Source organism: Aquarana catesbeiana, linkage group LG10 (genome assembly GCF_042186555.1).
Source record: "Aquarana catesbeiana isolate 2022-GZ linkage group LG10, ASM4218655v1, whole genome shotgun sequence".
In the NCBI taxonomy this organism is placed as follows: Eukaryota; Metazoa; Chordata; class Amphibia; order Anura; family Ranidae; genus Aquarana; species Aquarana catesbeiana.
Genome location: NC_133333.1, coordinates 138,852,888 through 138,868,752, shown reverse-complemented (window position 1 = coordinate 138,868,752; position 15,865 = coordinate 138,852,888).

Below are 15,865 nucleotides of genomic sequence, written 5' to 3'. Positions count from 1 at the left end.
ACAGGAACTCAGTCTCGCAGGAGACTTTGTGGCGGAAGCCTCTGTGGACACCATTAGGTCCGCTTCAAGGTCTATGCTAGCAACGGTAATGGCCAGGAGGGCGTTATGGCTTAAGCCCTGGTCGGCCGACCCAGCCTCAAAGTCCAACTGGTGCAGGATTCCATATAATGGAGTTAACCTCTTTGGTGCAAAGCTGGATACAGCAATAGCCAAAGTGACAGGCGGGAAGTCTGGTCTTATTCCCTCAGACAGAAGGCCAAAACAACAAAGAGCGCCTCCCTTCAAGCGCAATCTCCTGGAGAGATACAGGGATGCAAAGTCCTATAGGCCTGGGAAGGAGTACAGGAGAACTTGGAAGAACCCTCAGACGTCCTTCCTCAAATTTCAGAAAACCAAAACGCCTGCTTCCAATGAACAGAAACCTTTTTGAAGGTACGTCCGCCCAACCAGCGGTAGTGGGTGCCAGGCTCACAAGATTCGGGTTGGTTTGGGCGGAATTGATAAAGGACCCATGGACAGTATCCACCATCCGGGTCGGACACAGGTGGTCGTTCAAGAACCGCCCCCCAAGGGGTCACTTCTGCGCAACCAGGCTTCCTCCTTCCAGGGAGAAAAGGTTGTCTTTGGTCCAGTACATCCAGGATCTGTTAAGGAAACAGGCAATAGTGGAAGTCGCACCATCCCAAAGAGGTCAGGGTTTCTATTCCCCACTCTTTCTAGTACGAAAAAAGTCAGGGGACTTCCGTCCTGTTATGGACCTAAAGAAACTCAACCGGTCAATCCGGGTAGAAACATTCAGGATGGAAAGCCTCCAGTCGATTCTCAAGCAATAAATCGGGGGGACTGGATGCTCTTGATCGATCTGCAAGACGCATACTTACATATCCTGATCCACTCAGAGTTCCAGAGATTCCTCCGCTTCACGATAAACAGCTGGCACTTCCAATTCCGAAGTCTTCCGTTCGGGATCTCCACTGCACCCAGGACATTCACGAAGGTCCTATTGCCCGTGATAGTCCACTTGAGAGAGAGGGGATTGAGAGTCCACCATTACCTGGACGACATCCTGCTTCTCTCGAACAACAAGGAGTCTCTCATCCAGCATCGGGGAATCCTGGTCTCCACTTTACAGTCTCTAGGGTGGCTGATAAACTGGAAGAAGAGCAGTATTCATCCCACTCAGAGGATGGTCTTTCTAGGGGCCGAGCTGGACACGAGAGAGAACACGGTGGAACTTCCAGAGGAGATTTCCCCCCTGATTCAGAAAGTGAAGAAGGCCATCTCGGCCAGGAGATTACCAGCCAGAACATGCCTCAGTATCCTGGGCTCCTTGGCATCCACCATTCTGATGGTTCAGTGGGCGCAATGGAACTCAAGGCCTTTCCAGATTTCCTTCCTGCGCCAGTGGAACGGTGTTTCGATGTCGCAGTCGATTCACATCCCTCAAGAGGTGAAGCAGTCATTGCTGTGGTGGATACGGCGAAGGTGCAAGCACATAATCACCCCTTACCAGGAGACCGTGACCTCAGATGCCAGTCTGCAGGGGTGGGGAGCCCACCATCGGCACTTTGCGGCCCAAGGCCGCTGGCCATTCAGGGCACAGGACACAGTGTCGAATGTGTTAGAAATGAGAGCAGCATTCCAAGCGCTCCTGTCCTTCGGCTCGCTTTTGAGAGGGAAACATGTTCTTCTAAGAATGGACAACAAGGTCGCGGTTGCCTATATCAACAGGCAGGGGGGCACCAGAAGCAGGTCCATGATGCAGGAGGTCCGTCCTGTTCTAGAGTGGGCACAACTGAACCTGTTAAGCTTAAGGGCAGTCTATGTTCCGGGAGTCCAGAATGTGCTGGCCGACTCGCTGAGCAGGAATTTCACCTCCAATCACGAGTGGTCTCTGAACCCACAGGCCTACGCCCTCATATCCAGGACTTGGGGTCCTCCAGAGATAGACCTGGCGGCAACCCCAGAGAATGCGAAATGTCGGAGATTTCTATTGAGAATACCATTCCCTTCGGCGGAGGGGACGGATTGTCTCCTGCACCCCTGGAATTTCCATCTAGGATACATCTTTCCTCCAACTCCACTCATAACGAGGTTTCTCCTGAGACTCAAGGAGTCATCGGCACTGGTGGTGGCAGTAATTCCCTTCTGGCCGAGGAGGCCATGGTTTACCACTCTGATACAGCTGAATACGGCAGATCCCCTGCCCCTTCCGTTGTCACCAGACCTACTCTCCCAGGGTCATCTTCTTCACCCGAACCCGGAGAAGTTACATTTGATGGCCTGGAGGCTGAAAGGGCTAGGTACCTAGAGCAAGGATGCTCCCAGAGAGTGGTGGATACCCTACTCCAGGCCAGGAGACCTACCACGAATATTTCTTACAGGCGAATCTGGGAGAAGTTTACCGCCTTCGCTCAACAGCAAGGTTGGGACTCATCCTCACCATCGGTGTCACAGGTCCTGGAGTTCCTTCAACTAGGCCTAGAGAAGGGTCTTAGATCAAGTACTCTAAAGGTCCAAGTCTCGGCCTTGTCCGCCCTGACAGGAGTCAGATGGGCACAAGATCCCCTTGTGGTTCAGTTCCAACGGGCCTGTCTAAAGCTGAGACCTCCTAGGAAACCTTCCTTCCCAGTCTGGGACCTCTCAGTTGTACTGGAAGCTCTGTCTAAGGAACCCTTCTTTCCGAATGAGAACATATCCTTATGGGATCTGACGCTAAAAGTCTCATTCCTGATAGCCATAACATCGGCTAAGCGGGTGTCAGAGATGCAGGCCTTAATGGTTAGTGATCCATATCTGGTAGTATTGCCAGACAGATTAGTCTTAAAACCTTCAGACCGGTTCATACCCAAGGTATCCTCATCCTTTCACTTCAACCAAGAGATTAACCTTCCGGCACTCACCACGGAACAGGGCGATCCTCACCCACTGGACGTCAAGGGTAATGTCCTGGAGTACCTCTCAGCTACCAGATCCATCAGGAAAAGGGAAAGTCTCCTAATTATTCCGCATGGATTCAGGAGAGGTCAAGCGGCATCCTCACGCACCATTGCGTCATGGCTGGTGAAGACCATAAAAAAGGCCTATTCATTGAGCAGTCAGCAAGTACCTGAGGGCTTAAGGGCACATTCCACCAGGGCAGTGGCAACCTCCTGGGTGGCATATTGTAGAGTCTCGGCGGAGACAATTTGCAGAGCGGCTACCTGGTCTTCCAGGAACACCTTTATGACCCATTACAAAGTGGATTCCGCCTGTTTATCCACAGTGGATTTCGGAAGAGCCGTTATCCAGGCCAATTCTTCTGTTCTCTGATTAATAAACTTAGTTTGAATCCCCACCCAGTCTTTGCGAGTTACTCCCCAAAGTGTATGCTGCCATGATGCGACAGGAAAACGGAAAATTGTATACTCACCTTTCCGTAATTTTCCTTTCCTGTCGTATCTTCATGGCAGCATACAATTTCCCACCCGTCTAAGGTGATATATATACGGAGAATACTGGGGCGGGGGCCATCTTTACAACTTATAGCTATGTGGTCCTATCAGGTTGTGAGGGGCGGAGTCACAACCCAAAGTGTATGCTGCCATGAAGATACGTCAGGAAAGGAAAATTACGGAAAGGTGAGTATACAATTTTCCGTTTTTTGGCCAGTCCTAGAAATCTGCATCTGTTTTTCTATTAACGACTTGGTGTCTGTGCTATAGCCAAACGATGGCCACAGTGTGGACCTGAATTTCTGGGAGGCTGTAATAGGACGGGCTCCCCATATGATCCCTGCTGCACGTGCACTGAGTCACTGAGACTCGGGTGATCACAGATCGAAGTAAGGGCCGATCTGTTTATTTTATCTACTCACGCTGACAGCATGAGAATAACAATAAAAGCTGATCACCGGCTTAGGTGCAAGGGACATTGGTCCCGAAGAGGCAATTCTGCCTCATCTGTGCCCACCAGTACCACCTTCCAGTGCCACCTATCAATGCCCACCAGTGATCCCAAGCAGTGCCGCCTCATCAGTGTACATCAATGAAGGCGAAAAATTACCTGTTTGCAAAATTTAATATCAAAATATCCAAAAATATACAAAATTATTTTTAAAAATCTGTCTTTTCTTTTGTTTGAACAAAAGAAAAAAAAACACACAGGTGATCAAATACCACCAAAAGAATGCTCTATTTGTGGAAACTTAAAAAAAAAAAAACATGACCGCACAAATGTCATTCAGAATGGATCAGCGCTGAAAATTGGTCAGGACAGCAGGGGGGTTTAAGTGCCCAGTAAGCAAGTGGTTAATTTCCATGCCAAATATGGATTTCTGTAATAAAGATGTGTGCCCGCTGTGTATACGGCATGTGCGTAAGCAAGTCGCACACATATGAACGGTACTCATTGTAAATCATGGGGTACAACTTGTGATGCAACTTTTCAGTCCCAAGTGGCCTTAGGCTCTCTTTCCACTACTGCGAGTTGTTGTGCGACTTGACACATGTGAAGTCGCAGGACAAGTCAAAACACATGTATTTCAATGTTCCCCCGTTCTAATTGGTGCAACTCCAAAAAAAGTTCTTGCACTACTTTGTTCCAACTTCAGTGCGATTTTTTTTCTCAGATATTTTGAATTAGTCACATGACACGGCATTAAGGCTCGGTTTCCACTATTGCAAGCCCAAAGTTGCGTGTTTTTGGCCGTGAGTTTCCCGCAACTTTTTGCCAAAACTTGAAGCAATGCCTGTGTATTTTTGAGGTCTATGGACCTCAAGTCGTATCAAAGTGGGACCAAAGTAGTGCAGGGACTACTTTGAAGTTGCTGCGACTTGAAGTCGCACACAACGGTACTCATTGTAAATCATGGGGTAGAACTTGTGATGCAACTTTTCAGTCCCTAGTGGCATGACAAGTTGCAGTAGTGGAAAACAAGCCAAAAAAGCACACTGTAAATCACGCAACTTTGGGGTTGAAATAGTGGAAAGAGAGCATTAGGCTAAAGCGGTAATAGGAAGATGCACTGTTAGAATTACTTCTAATTGTAGAAAATCAAACAGGCTCTTGCACTGAATCTAATTTATGGAAGATCTAACTGACTGACCAGTGTATGATGACCTTTAAAGATATGAAAACTTGAATTTCTGGTATTTAAGCCTCATACACACGATGGGACTTTGTACCCTGTGTACGGAGCCCGCTCTGCTCAGCGGGGGATCGCTCTGTCAATCCCCGCTGGGCAGGCAGATGACAGGTCTGTCTCTGCACACTGTGCAGGGACAGACCTGTCAGAGTGCCGCTCTCCTCTATGAGGGATCGGATGATGACGGACCGTAGAGTCCGTCGTCACCCGATCCGATCCGCAGATGGATGGAAAAATTGTTTTTTCCTCCGTTACACTTTTTAGGATGGGAGTGGGTTGGATGTCAGCGGACATGTCACCACTGACATCCGACCCTCCATAGAGGTCTATGGAGTGTCCGTTCAGGTCTGAGGCAGACCCGAAAGATCCATCCGTGTGAGGGGAGCCTTAGGCCCCTTTCACACTGGGGCAGTGCGGACGGCAGCATTAAAACTGCGCTATTTTTTGCGCTGCTTTACCGGCGTTATTCAGCCGCTAGCGGTTTTAACCCCCTCTAGCAGCCGAAAAGGGGTTAAATCCGCCCGAAAAACGCCACCGGAGTGGCGTTTTGCCGGCAGTATAGCCGCGCTGTCCCATTGAGTTCAATGGGCAGGAACCGGTTTATACACCGCTCCAAAGATGCTGCTAGCAGGACTTTTATTAGGCCCCTTTTACGCTGGGGCGCTTTTAGGCGCTACGGCACTAAAAATAGCGCCTGAAAAACGCCCTAAAGAAGCGGCTCCATTCACTCCAGTGAGGGCTTTCACACTGGAGTGGTGCGCTGGCAGGGCATCACAAAAAGTCCTGCCAGCAGCTTCTTTGGAGCGGTGAATTCACTGCTCCTCCCCATTAAAATCAATGGGGCAGCGCTGTGATACCGCCGGCAAAATGCCGATCCAGCTGCATTTTGCGGGTGGATTTAACCCCTTTTCGGCCGCTAGCAGAGGGGTTAAAACCGCCCCGTGGGGGGTCAAAACCGCCCCGCTAGCAGCCAAATAACGCAGCTAAACCGACAGTAAAGCGGCACTAAAAATAGCGACGCTTTACCGCAGACGCCCCCCGCCCCAGTATGAAAAGGGCCTTGGGCTCTATTCACACTAATGCGTTTTTTGATGCATTTTGCAGAAATTCATGGGAATTTTTTAACATGGGTTCCTATGGAACATGTTCACATCAATGCATTTTTGTGCCTCTGTGTTTTTGGAAAGGGTTTGGGACTTTTTTCCCGCAAAACGCAGTGTTTTGCTTGTAATAGATTTCAATGGACCTGCATCCAAAACGCAAGTACCGCGTTTTTACCGCAATTTGCATTTTTTTTATTTCTTTTTTTTTTACACTGTATATAGCTGGTTGCTAAGAAGGGGGCCGGGAAACCGGCCGCCGTGTCCTTAACAACCTATGAGTCATCAGCTGTCAGCTGACTTCCCGCTCAATGTAAAAAATATAATGCCGGTTAAAAAAAAAAAATTGTGAAAAAAAACAGCGTGGCCCCCCCCCCCCCAGGTCCATACCAGGCCCTTGGGTCTAGTATGGATTCAGAGGGGACCCCCATGCCAAAATTTAAAAAAAAAAAAAAAAAAAGCAGGCTTGGGGGTCCCCCCAAAATCCATACCAGACCCTTATCCGAGCACGCCGCCCGGCAGGTCAGGAAAGGGAGAGGACGAGCAAGCGCCCCCCCCTCCTGAACCATACCAGGCTGCATGCCCTCAACATGGGGGGATGGGTGCTTTGGGGCATGGGGGGCTCTGCGCCCCCCACCCCAAAGCACCTTGCCCCCATGTTGATGGGGACAAGGGCCTCTTCCCGACAACCCTTGCCCGGTGGTTGTCGGGGTCTGCGGGCGGGGGGATTATGGGAATCTGGAAGCCCCCTTTAACAAGGGGGCCCCCAGATCCCGCCCCTCCATGTCAATGAGTATGGGGTACATTGTACCCCTACCCATTCACCTGTAAAAAAAAAGTAGTGTAGTGTTAAAAAATACAGTAGACAGTTTTGGCGAGTCTTTTTATACAAATCTTCTTCTCCGCTTCTTCCTCCATCTTCTCCCGCATCTTAATCCTCCACTCTTCTCCTTCTCCCCCTGCTTCTTCTTTCGCTCTTCTTCTGTCTTCTTTGTCCGGTGTTCTTCTTTCTCCGCTCCCGCCGATGACCTTCCTCCGATGCTGCGTCCTGCTGATCTGTCGGCGCCGATGTCCTGCATTTCTTAAATAACGATGGGGGCGTGGCAACCGGATTACATCATCAGAATGCCATGCCCCCTTGTGACATCACAGACCCATCATGCCCAGGGCTGTAATGTCATAAGGGGGCGGGGTCACTGGATGACATCACCCAGTGACCCCGCCCCATGCCTATATAATTCATTGGGCACGGCGCACACGGCATTACAGCGGGAGGCAGCGACGAGTCAACATCAGGAGAAGAGAAGAGAAGAGGGGAGAAGACGACGAAGACCGGGCAAGAGCTAGCAAACAAGCAGTAGAACCCAGCAGAAGGCACAGGACAACGGGAGAAGAACCGGAGAGCACGGAGAAGAGAGTGGAGAAGTCAGAAGAGACCCCCGGAGCTAAATAATAAAAGACTTGTCAAAAACTGTCTACTGTATTTTTTAACACTACCCTACTTTTTTCCCCCAGGTGAATGGGTAGGGGTACCATGTACCCCATACTCATTCACATAGGGTGGGGATCCGGGATCTGGGGGCCACCTTGTTAAAGGGGGCTTCCAGATTCCAATAAGCCCCCGCCCGCAGACCCCGACAACCACCGGGCAAGGGTTGCCGGGAAGAGGCCCTTGTCCCCATCAACATGGGGGCAAGGTGCTTTGGGGTGGGGTGGGGGGCACAGAGCCCCCCCCACCCCGAAGCTCCTATCCCACCATGTTGAGGGCATGCGGCTTGGTATGGTTCAGGAAGGGGGCGCTCGCTCGTCCCCTCCCTTTCCTGACCTGCCGGGCTGAGTGCTCGGATAAGGGTCTGGTATGGATTTTTTTTTTTAAATTTTGGCATGGGGGTCCCCTCTGAATCCATACTAGACCCAAGGGCCTGGTATGGACCTGGGGGGGACCCCACGCTGTTTTTTTTTCTAGGTTTTTGTTTTTTTGTTTTTTTTTTTTTAGCTGGCATTTTTTTTTTTTTTTACATTGAGCAGGAAGTCAGCTGATGACTCATCGATTAAGGATGCGGCGGCCGGCTTCCTGGCCCCCTCCTTAGCAACTGGCTATATACAGTGTAAAAAAAAGAAAATAAAAACGCAAATCGCAGAAAAATCATGGTAAAAACGACAGTCCAAAAACGCGGCAAGCACCGAAAAAACAATGCAGAAACACTCAAAAGCAACATGCATAGATGTGAATTGAGCCTTACTGTCCTGCTAGCGCACCGCTCCAGTGTGAAAGCCTGATTCACACTGGAGTGAATAGAGCCACTTCTTTAGGGCGTATTTCAGGCGCTATAGCGCCTTAAAAACGCCCCAGTGTGAAAGGGGCCTTAGGGGCCTTTCACATGGACGGCTATACTGCCGCAGTTAAAAGCATGTTTTTTTTCTGTGAAATTTAACTCCAGGCACTGCGATCAGCTGCGTTGGTACAGTGCGATTAGCTACGGTTGCGTTTAGCTGCGGTTTGCCATTTCCATAGCAACCCGACAGGGTACAGACTGTATTGAACGGGGATCCGACTTGGATCCCCGCCAATGCCCGGCACTGTTTGGTATGAATCTTGAGGGGGAACTGCACGCCAAATTTTAAATAAAAAAACGGTATGGGTTCCCCCCCAGGGGCATACCAGGCCCTTCGGTCTGGTATGGATTTTAAGGGGAACCCCCTACGCTGAAAAAATGATGTGGGGTCCCCCCTCAAAATTCATACCAGACCCTTATCCGAGCACGCAGCCTGGTCGATCAGGAAAGGGGGTGGGGACAAGTGAGCGCCCCCCCCTGAACCGTACCAGGCTGCATGCCCTCAACATGGGGGATGGGTGCTTTGGGAAAACGAGGGGCGCGCTGCGGCCCCCCCACCCCAAAGCACCTTGTCCCCATGTTGATGAGGACAAGGGCCTCTTCCCGACAACCCTGGCTGTTGGTTGTCGGGTCTGCGGGCGGGGGGGCTTATCAGAATCCAGGATCCTTCAATAAGGGGGCCCCCAGATCCCGGCCCCCCACCCTATGTGAATGAGTATGGGGTACATTGTACCCCTACCCATTCACCTAAGAAAAAAGTGTCAATTTAAAAAAAACACACTAGACAGGTTTTTAAAGTAATTTATTAGGCAGCTTTGGGGGTCTTCTTACGACTTCGGGGGTCTCTTCCGCGCTCTCCGTATCTTCTCCCGGTCTCCGGTTCTTCTCCGCGCTCTCCGGCTCTTCTGCCGGGCTCCTCCGCTATCTTCTGCTCTTTTTCCGCTCTTTTGCTAGTGGAGGAGCCCGGTCTTCTCCCGCTGTCCGGTTCTTCTGTCGCTGTCTGGTTCTTCTGCCAGGCTCCCCTCTATCTTCTTCCAGCTCTTTTGCTAGCGGTGACCCGGTCATCTTGTTCTTCTTCTTCGTCGACGCCGCCTTCTCCCCTCTTCTCTTCTTCTGATGTTGACACGACGCTCTCTCCCGCTGTACTGCCATCTGCGAGGTGTGTGGCGACTTATATAGGCATGGGGCGTGGCCACCGGGTGATGTCACCAGGTGACTCCGCCCCTTATGTCGTCACAGTCCCAGCAGGCACCTGATGTAAGGGGGGGACTCTGATGGGAGCACCTGATGTAAGGGAGACTCTGATGGGTGCACTTGATGTACAGGGGACTCTGATGGGGACACCTAGGGTTGCCAAAAAAAATTGTTGTGTGCTGCTAAAGTGTACGGGGGGACTCTGATGGGGGCACCTGATGTAAGGGGGGGACTCTGATGTAGCACCTGATGTAAGAGGGGGTTTTGATAGGGGCACCTGATGTAAGGGGGGCTCTGATGGGGCACCTGATGTAAGGGGGACTCTGATGGGGGCACCAGATGTAAGGGGGGGACTCTGATGGGGGCACCAGATGTAAGGGGGGGACTCTGATGGGGCACCTGATGTACAGGGGACTCTGATGGGGACACCTAGGGCTGCCACCTTTGTTTTTCATTTGTTTTGCACACTACAAAAAAAATTGTTGTGTGCTGTTAAAGTGTAGGGGGGGGGGGGCGCTGATGGGCACCTGATGTAAGGGGGGGGACTCTGATGGGGGCACCTGATGTAAGGGAGACTCTGATGGGGGCACCTGATGCACGGGGGACTCTGATGGGGACACCTAGGGTTGCCAAAAAAAATTGTGTGCTGCCAAAATGTACGGGGGGGCACTGGTGGGGGCACCTGATGTAAGGGGGGACTCTGATGGGGCACCTGATGTAAGAGGGGGTTTTGATAGGGGCACCTGATGTAAGGGGGGCTCTGATGGGGCACCTGATGTAAGGGGGACTCTGATGGGGGCACCAGATGTAAGGGGGGGGGCTCTGATGGGGCACCTGATGTAAGGGAGACTCTGATGGGGCACCTGATGTACGGAGGACTCTGATGGAGACACCTAGGGTTGCCACCTTTGTTTTTCATTTGTTCTGCACACTACAAAAAAAATGTTGTGTGCTGTTAAAGTGTACGGGTTTTGTCCCCCCCCCCCCATTCCTCTTCTCGTCCATTTTTCCCCACCAAATTTACATCTCTAACCCCTTCTCCACCACCTCCCCCTTATTCTATAATGTTCTCTTCTGCTCAGTTTTCCTCCTTTATTATTAGTCTATTGCAGAACTCTAATGATCGATCCTCTTGTCTGGAGTTTATATTCCTCGAAGCGATGCTTCCCTTTGACAGGCAGTATGGCCTGTTTATCTATTGTTTGGTTATTTTTTGGAACTTTGCTGAAAGTCAATAAAAAATTATTGGAAGTTGTACATACATTTTCCTATTACAGAATAATAAGGCTTACCAACAGTAAATATTGCTAGAGTCACATGTTCACTGTAGCCCAAAAGAAGGAAAAAACCCACATCCATATGCCATCCAACTGGCCCTTGACCACCCAGAGGGGAAGCAGAGGCCCCAAACGAGCCCACCGCGACAGCTGGAACAATGGAAACATTATACCTAACTAAAGATTACTCTAATGGTGCAACTTTGTGACACCTAAATTCCACAAAGCATCACATAATTTTATCACCTCAGAACTGCCTATCCATCAAGCTATCAACACCTACAATCATGGCACAAACATACCCCAACCAACAACCAAATATGCATTCTATATTTTATCCTATGTTATACATATATTTTTATCGCTAGGGCCAGTTATAGGTGGGGGCAGTGGCCATTTGTTTGGGCTGTGGACTATTGTTCCAAGAGCTGGTTTTGATACTGGTAAATGTTACATGAATCATTTGCCCTTACTCAAGATGGCAACAGAGAGAAATGCTAGGGGGTGTTTTTCAAAGTGATTTCTTAACAAAATAAAGCATAGAGACATGGATGGATGGGGGAGTTTGCTTTGAATATTAAAAATGAATGAAATAGTGTTTTTGAAAAAAAATACTCTGCCTCCAAGCCTCCCGCCAACTGCTGTCTTTTCGCTGTGTCAGCTTTTATAAAGGCAAGGTTGGGGCCACCCGCTGACATAACTGATGACCCCGCCCACCTCTGATGGCACATGACGTCAGAAAGGGGGTCACTCGGTTACGTCACCGGGTGCCCCCGCCCTTGCCTATATAACAGCTGTCACAGCCAAGAGACAGCAGTCGGCGGGACGCCTCCCATCGAAGCAGAGGTTTTTTTTTTTATTCTTCGGGTCCGTCGGGTGGCAGGATTGAAGATGGATGGACACTTTTTTTTTTTTTTTTTAATTAAGACATTGTCAAAAACTGTGTATTGTGGTTTTTACTTTTTGACACTTTTTTTGGTGAATGGGTAGGGGTACAACGTACCCCATATCCATTGACATAGGGGGGCCAGGATCTAGAGGCCCCCTTGGTAAAGGGGGCTTCCAGATTCTGATAAACCCCCCCACCTGCAGACCCCCACAACCACTGGGCCAGGGTGGTGGGGACTAGGCCCTTGCCCCCATCAACATGAGGACAAGGTGCTTTGGGGAGGACCCCAAAGCACCCTCCCATGTTGAGGGCAAGCTGCCTGGTATGGTTCAGAAGGGGGGGCGCTCGCTTATCCCCCTATCCTGGCCTGCCAGGCTGCTTACTCAGATAAGGGTCTGGGATGGATTTTGGGGGGACCCCACGACATTTTTAAAAAAAAATTTGGCAAAACCTATGCCAGACCCAAAATGCCTGGTATGGATTTTGGGGGTGACCCCACACCTTTTTTTGTAATTTTGGCATGAAGTTCCCCTTAAAATCCATACCAGACCCAAAGGGCCTGGTATGGACTGGGGGGGAGGACCCATGCTGTTTTTTATCTTAATTCTCTCATAGGGTTCCCCTTAACCACTTCAATACACTATATTATATACTGTACACTGCACTATATACCCAGCACTGTATTATATATACCACTCTGAACTGCAGTATATATACTATACGGACTGCGCTATATACCCTGCAGAAAAATTGGGCCTTAGGTGTTGGTGGTGCCAGAACACGGTAATCCCTCACAGTTACTCTTCTTGGGTGCAGGAATGGGCCCTGCTGTTAAATATTATTTCAAACATTTTAATTTCATGCCCCTGTTAAACAGGGGCAGAAAAATTGGGCCTTGGGTGGTGCCAGAACACTGTAATCTCTCACAGTTACTCTTGTTTTGCACAGGAATGGGCCCTGCTGTTAAATATTATTTCAAAAACTGTAATTACATGCCCCTGTTAAACAGAGGCAAAAAATTGGGCCTTGGGTGTTGGTGGTGCCCTAAACCAAAAATATTGTTGGAAGTTAGCATCATCAAGATTCAGGCATAGGATAGGTAGCATAGGCAGTCTTCAAGGGATCCCAGATCCATAGCAAATGCAATCAGTTACATCAGCATCAGGGGCTTGATAGCTGCTGATCCAAGACTGATTCATTTTTATAAATGTGAGCCTATCAATGGAGTCTGTGGACAGGCGCACTCTTTGATCATTTACAAATCCTCCAGAAGCAATGAATGTGTGTTCAGAAAGCACGCTGGATGCAGGACAGGCCAGTAGCTCGACTGCATATTGAGCAAGTTCTGGCCAGTGGTCTATCCTCAAGACCCAGTACCCAGTGGATGCTCTGTTGGAAAGGTTTACAAGTCTGCTCTTGCCCCTAGATAATCCTGCACCATATAATGCAGACACTGGTGATGGTTGCTTGGCACTGAGGACTGAAAACTTGTTTAAAGGCATCGGTCAGCTGGCCACCTTCTGCACCGCTCTACCTCTGACTGAACGATGCCTCCGAAACAGGTTGTCCAGCACCAGGAAATGGTAACCTTCCAGGGTCTGGAAAGGCGTTACACAAATTTTCTTCAAGGCCTCCTGAAGATGTTTCATCCTCTGCCCCCTCTGCGAAGGCAGGATGAGTTCTGCAACTTTACCCTTGTAACGTGGATCAAGATGGGTTGCCAGCCAGTAATGATCCCTCTCCTTGATATCATGAATCCTAGGGTCCTTTCGCAGGCTTTGCAGAATCAGGGAGGCCATGCAGCAAAAATTTGCAGAGACATTCAATTCTGAGTCATGTGGATCGCTGGGACAGAACCGATTGTAATACCTTCATTCCTCTCAGTGCAGGTTTTTGAGGGGACTGGAGGTATAGTAGGCTTTGAGATCCCAGATGAGGAGCAAGGAGAAGGCCGCCTTTTTCTATGATGTGGGTCTTTCAGGTGCTGTTGCCAATGGACTGCATAGCAGGTCGTCACATGTCTTGTCAAGCATGTGGTGCCCTAGCGGCTGCTGTTCTGGCCACGCTGGATCCGCTTCAGACATAGATGGCAAACAGCAACGGTGCGATCTACTGCACACGTGTCGAAAAAAGCCCACACCAAGGAACTTTTGCAAGTCAGCGTGGAGTCGGCAGCTCCCTGCATCTGCGGAGCTCTGTGGTGTGATGCAATAGAGTGGCTGCCCTTAAGCTGACCCCTAGAGGAAACCCTGCCTCGTTGGCGTTGTGCCTCCTCCTCCTCCTCATTTTCATCCTGTCTTCTCTCGGGCACCCAAGTACAGTCAGTGACCTCATCATCCCCACCCTCCTCATCACTGGAGCAAACTTACCTGCAGTATGCTGCAGCTGGGGTAGCATGACTGCCAGTTTCTTGTCCTTCTGTGGTACCCCCTCTCTCTAGGCTTACGTTATTTCCTTTCTCAACCTGGGAACCAACCAGGGAGCCTTCAAATTGCTGCGCATCCTCCAACAGCATGTAACCGACACTATGGTCAAATAATTCTGGTGATTCCTCTGTGCATGATGGTGGGGCTACAGAAGAAGTAACTGTGGACAAGGGGCCGGTGGAATAGGCCACTTTGGCAGCTGCGTTGGAAGGCAAACTACTATTAGCCTGAGTGACAGAGGATGAGGACGGTTTTGTTATCCACTCCACCAACTACCAATGACTGTGCAACTGTCAGTTAAAGCGACGCAGTGGTGTATCGCAAAAAATGTCCACACGCTACCCAAAATAAAATATGTTTTTGATGCTTTTGCATTGCAATAAACTATCTTTGTTTTATATTGTATGGATTCTTGTACTATAATCTAGGCTAGTACACATTCTAAACACAACTCAAATGTGCCGGATAACGCCAGAGGGGCATTTGTGGCACATTTATATTGACATGAATGGAGGCATTTGGGGAGCGATAAAGCTAGCCGAATGCTACATGTCAGATACATTTTGGCACAACGTGAAGTGATGCCAATGTGACCATGTGAACAACACTTTCTCCTGCAGTGACACAGAGCGATGACAGTTTGTGGGGCTTCAAAACAGATGAAAAGTCTGCTTTAGATGCTTAGCCTAAAGGAAAACCTATGGAGTAATCCCTTCTCTTTTAACTGGTGCTGTACACATTATGGACTGGTGATGATATTTAAGTGATTATTATAATATTCTGTAGCATTACATAGGGGCACAGGGTGGCATGACGACATGTGATGTGGATTGCATGGTGTTGGTTTTTGGAATAGTCCCTTATTTTCAAAGAAGTAGCACATATTCTCTTAAAGGGCTCGTTCCCACTAGCAGTGCTCTCCAAAGAGCGATCCACATTCAACAACAGCATTTGACAGGCAGTAAGGAGACGTTTTATCACCTCCTCACTGTTTGCTTTAACCCCTTGATCACCACACAAGCACGTCGCAACCGTGTGCTTCACGCGGCTGTGGGGTGCTTGCAGAGTGGCCCCGTTCACCTGATTGGTCTTGTCTCTATTCCCATCGCACACGTTCCTGGATTACCGGCTCCTCTGTAGTGGAGTCAGGCATGTGAAGAAGGGGTCCTACGTGACTCCGAAACATTGCACTTATTTTATTGTAATGTGATCTCTCTGCAATAAAGTTTTGGACTGCAATTCAAGATCCATGGTGTGCTGGCGAACATGTGTATTTATCTGTATTCAACTGACTGGGTCATAGTGTGGGTATAACTCCTCCTGGGACTACAAGCAAACCATCATTGTATGTGTACACGCATGGAGGTTGCCTCTGTAGCTAAAAGGGGTAGTGGTTGTGGGCAGTAAACGTGTAGTTCAACCGTGGAGTTTTACCACCCCCCCAACCTCACATGTAAACGAGCCCTCAAAGCAAATTTTTTTTTTTTTGCAAAGTGAATGTTCACTTTGTTTCACCTC